The sequence below is a fragment of the Oncorhynchus nerka genome, unplaced genomic scaffold, assembly GCF_034236695.1.
Source record: "Oncorhynchus nerka isolate Pitt River unplaced genomic scaffold, Oner_Uvic_2.0 unplaced_scaffold_2940, whole genome shotgun sequence".
NCBI lineage: Eukaryota > Metazoa > Chordata > Actinopteri > Salmoniformes > Salmonidae > Oncorhynchus > Oncorhynchus nerka.
Genome location: NW_027038360.1, coordinates 14,009 through 19,692, shown reverse-complemented (window position 1 = coordinate 19,692; position 5,684 = coordinate 14,009).

Genomic DNA, 5,684 nt, shown 5'->3' with positions numbered 1-5,684 from the left:
AGCCCTACACAGCAGAGAGACAGGACTGAACTACAGCCATACACAGTAGAGAGACAGGACTGAGCTAAAGCCATACACAGCAGAGAGACAGGACTGAACTACAGCCATACACATCAGAGAGACAGGACTGAGCTACAGCCATACACATCAGAGAGACAGGACTGAACCACAGCCATACACAGCAGAGAGACAGGGCTGAACTACAGCCATACACAGCAGAGAGACAGGACTGAACTACAGCCATACACAGCATAGAGACAGGACTGAACTACAGCCATACACAGCAGAGAGACAGGACTGAACTACAGCCCTACACAGCAGAGAGACAGGACTGAACTACAGCCATACACAGTAGAGAGACAGGACTGAGCTAAAGCCATACACAGCATAGAGACAGGACTGAACTACAGCCATACACAGCAGAGAGACAGGACTGAGCTAAAGCCATACACAGCATAGAGACAGGACTGAACTACAGCCATACACTGCAGAGAGACAGGACTGAACTACAGCCCTACACAGCAGAGAGACAGGACTGAACTACAGCCCTACACAGCAGAGAGACAGGACTGAACTACAGCCATACACAGCAGAGAGACAGGACGGAGCTACAGCCATACACAGCAGAGAGACAGGACTGAACTACAGCCATACACAGCAGAGAGACAGGACTGAGCTACAGCCATACACAGCAGAGAGACAGGACTGAGCTAAAGCCATACACAGCAGAGAGACAGGACTGAACTACAGCCATACACATCAGAGAGACAGGACTGAGCTACAGCCCTACACAGCAGAGAGACAGGACTGAGCTACAGCCATACACAGCAGAGAGACAGGACTGAACTACAGCCATACACATCAGAGAGACAGGACTGAGCTACAGCCATACACAGCAGAGAGACAGGACTGAACTACAGCCATACACAGCAGAGAGACAGGACTGAGCTACAGCCATACACAGCAGAGAGACAGGGCTGAACTACAGCCATACACAGTAGAGAGACAGGACTGAACTACAGCCATACACATCAGAGAGACAGGGCTGAGCTACAGCCATACACAGCAGAGAGACAGGACTGAACTACAGCCATACACAGCAGAGAGACAGGACTGAACTACAGCCCTACACATCAGAGAGACAGGACTGAGCTACAGCCATACACAGCAGAGAGACAGGACTGAACTACAGCCATACACAGCAGAGAGACAGGACTGAACTACAGCCCTACACAGCAGAGAGACAGGACTGAGCTAAAGCCATACACAGCAGAGAGACAGGACTGAGCTACAGCCATACACAGCAGAGAGACAGGACTGAACTACAGCCATACACAGCAGAGAGACAGGACTGAGCTACAGCCATACACAGCGGAGAGACAGGACTGAGCTACAGCCATACACAGCAGAGAGACAGGACTGAGCTACAGCCATACACATCAGAGAGACAGGACTGAGCTACAGCCATACACAGCAGAGAGACAGGACTGAACTACAGCCATACATAGCAGAGAGACAGGACTGAACTACAGCCATACACAGCAGAGAGACAGGACTGAGCTACAGCCATACACAGCAGAGAGACAGGACTGAGCTACAGCCATACACAGCAGAGAGACAGGACTGAGCTACAGCCATACACATCAGAGAGACAGGACTGAACTACAGCCATACACAGCAGAGAGACAGGACTGAGCTACAGCCATACACATCAGAGAGACAGGACTGAACTACAGCCATACACAGCAGAGAGACAGGACTGAACTACAGCCCTACACAGCAGAGAGACAGGACTGAGCTACAGCCATACACAGCAGAGAGACAGGACTGAGCTACAGCCATACACAGCAGAGAGACAGGACTGAACTACAGCCATACACAGCAGAGAGACAGGACTGAGCTACAGCCATACACAGCAGAGAGACAGGACTGAACTACAGCCATACACAGCAGAGAGACAGGACTGAACTACAGCCATACACAGCAGAGAGACAGGACTGAACTACAGCCATACACAGCAGAGAGACAGGACTGAGCTACAGCCATACACAGCAGAGAGACAGGACTGAACTACAGCCATACACAGCAGAGAGACAGGACTGAGCTACAGCCATACACAGCAGAGAGACAGGACTGAGCTACAGCCATACACAGCAGAGAGACAGGACTGAACTACAGCCATACACAGCAGAGAGACAGGACTGAACTACAGCCATACACAGCAGAGAGACAGGACTGAGCTACAGCCATACACATCAGAGAGACAGGACTGAGCTACAGCCATACACAGCAGAGAGACAGGACTGAACTACAGCCATACACAGCAGAGAGACAGGACTGAACTACAGCCATACACAGCAGAGAGACAGGACTGAACTACAGCCATACACAGCAGAGAGACAGGATTGAGCTACAGCCATACACAGCAGAGAGACAGGACTGAACTACAGCCATACACAGCAGAGAGACAGGACTGAGCTACAGCCATACACAGCAGAGAGACAGGACTGAACTACAGCCATACACAGCAGAGAGACAGGACTGAACTACAGCCATACACAGCAGAGAGACAGGACTGAACTACAGCCATACACAGCAGAGAGACAGGACTGAACTACAGCCCTACACAGCAGAGAGACAGGACTGAACTACAGCCCTACACAGCAGAGAGACAGGACTGAACTACAGCCATACACAGCAGAGAGACAGGACTGAGCTACAGCCATACACAGCAGAGAGACAGGACTGAACTACAGCCATACACGTCAGAGAGACAGGACTGAACTACAGCCATACACAGCAGAGAGACAGGACTGAACTACAGCCATACACAGCAGAGAGACAGGACTGAACTACAGCCATACACAGCAGAGAGACAGGACTGAACTACAGCCATACACAGCAGAGAGACAGGACTGAACTACAGCCATACACAGCAGAGAGACAGGACTGAACTACAGCCATACACAGCAGAGAGACAGGACTGAGCTACAGCCATACACAGCAGAGAGACAGGACTGAACTACAGCCATACACAGCAGAGAGACAGGACTGAACTACAGCCATACACAGCAGAGAGACAGGACTGAACTACAGCCATACACAGCAGAGAGACAGGACTGAGCTACAGCCATACACAGCAGAGAGACAGGACTGAACTACAGCCATACACAGCAGAGAGACAGGACTGAGCTACAGCCATACACAGCAGAGAGACAGGACTGAGCTACAGCCATACACAGCAGAGAGACAGGACTGAACTACAGCCATACACAGCAGAGAGACAGGACTGAACTACAGCCATACACAGCAGAGAGACAGGACTGAGCTACAGCCATACACATCAGAGAGACAGGACTGAGCTACAGCCATACACAGCAGAGAGACAGGACTGAACTACAGCCATACACAGCAGAGAGACAGGACTGAACTACAGCCATACACAGCAGAGAGACTGGACTGAACTACAGCCATACACAGCAGAGAGACAGGACTGAGCTACAGCCATACACAGCAGAGAGACAGGACTGAACTACAGCCATACACAGCAGAGAGACAGGACTGAGCTACAGCCATACACAGCAGAGAGACAGGACTGAACTACAGCCATACACAGCAGAGAGACAGGACTGAACTACAGCCATACACAGCAGAGAGACAGGACTGAACTACAGCCATACACAGCAGAGAGACAGGACTGAACTACAGCCCTACACAGCAGAGAGACAGGACTGAACTACAGCCCTACACAGCAGAGAGACAGGACTGAACTACAGCCATACACAGCAGAGAGACAGGACTGAGCTACAGCCATACACAGCAGAGAGACAGGACTGAACTACAGCCATACACATCAGAGAGACAGGACTGAACTACAGCCATACACAGCAGAGAGACAGGACTGAACTACAGCCATACACAGCAGAGAGACAGGACTGAACTACAGCCATACACAGCAGAGAGACAGGACTGAACTACAGCCATACACAGCAGAGAGACAGGACTGAACTACAGCCATACACATCAGAGAGACAGGACTGAGCTACAGCCATACACATCAGAGAGACAGGACTGAGCTACAGCCATACACAGCAGAGAGACAGGACTGAACTACAGCCCTACACAGCAGAGAGACAGGACTGAGCTACAGCCCTACACAGCAGAGAGACAGGACTGAGCTACAGCCATACACAGTAGAGAGACAGGACTGAAATACAGCCCTACACAGCAGAGAGACAGGACTGAGCTACAGCCATACACAGTAGAGAGACAGGACTGAAATACAGCCATACACAGCAGAGAGACAGGACTGAGCTACAGCCCTACACAGCAGAGAGACAGGACTGAACTACAGCCATACACATCAGAGAGACAGGACTGAGCTAAAGCCATACACAGCAGAGAGACAGGACTGAACTACAGCCATACACATCAGAGAGACAGGACTGAACTACAGCCATACACAGCAGAGAGACAGGACTGAGCTACAGCCATACACAGCAGAGAGACAGGACTGAGCTACAGCCATACACAGCAGAGAGACAGGACTGAGCTACAGCCATACACAGCAGAGAGACAGGACTGAGCTACAGCCATACACAGCAGAGAGACAGGACTGAGCTACAGCCATACACAGCAGAGAGACAGGACTGAGCTACAGCCATACACAGCAGAGAGACAGGACTGAACCACAGCCATACACAGCAGAGAGACAGGACTGAACTACAGCCATACACAGCAGAGAGACAGGACTGAGCTACAGCCATACACAGCAGAGAGACAGGGCTGAACTACAGCCCTACACAGCAGAGAGACAGGACTGAACTACAGCCATACACATCAGAGAGACAGGACTGAACTACAGCCATACACAGCAGAGAGACAGGACTGAACTACAGCCATACACAGCAGAGAGACAGGACTGAGCTACAGCCATACACAGCAGAGAGACAGGACTGAGCTAGTTTAACAAGGCATGCTAATCTCCCTCTGTCTTTCTACTGTATCGGTCTCTGTCATCTCTCTCCCCTCTCTCTACCATCTTCCTCTCTATCTCTCGACATGTCAACTTCACTTCTCAGCCAATTAGTTTGAGAGGCCCGAGAGACTGAGTCAACAAACAAGTGATGCTAGATAATGAACGAGTCGGAAGGGAAAAAAGTGACACCCTCCTCCTCCTCTTCACCATCATCTTTTTTCTCCCCCTCTTTTTCTTTGTCTTATCTCCATTGTCATGCCACATCACCTTAGCCTTGGTTTCATGCATGTTAACATTAGAAGCCTCCTCCCTAAGTTTGTTCTTTTCACTGCTTTAGCACACTCTGCCAACCCGGATGTTCTAGCTGTGTCTGAATCCTGGCTTAGGAAGACCACCAAAAATGCAGAAATTTTAATTCCAAACTACAACATTTTCAGACAAGATAGAACTGCCAAAGGGGGCGGTGTTGCAATCTACTGCAAAGATAGCCTGCAGAGTTCTGTCCTACTATCCAGGTCTGTACCCAAACAATTTGAACTTCTACTTTTAAAAATCCACCTCTCTAAAAACAAGTCTCTCACCGTTGCCGCCTGCTATAGACCACCCTCTGCCCCCAGCTGTGCTCTGGACACCATATGTGAACTGATTGCCCCCCATCTATCTTCAGAGCTCGTGCTGCTAGGCGACCTAAACTGGAACATGCTTA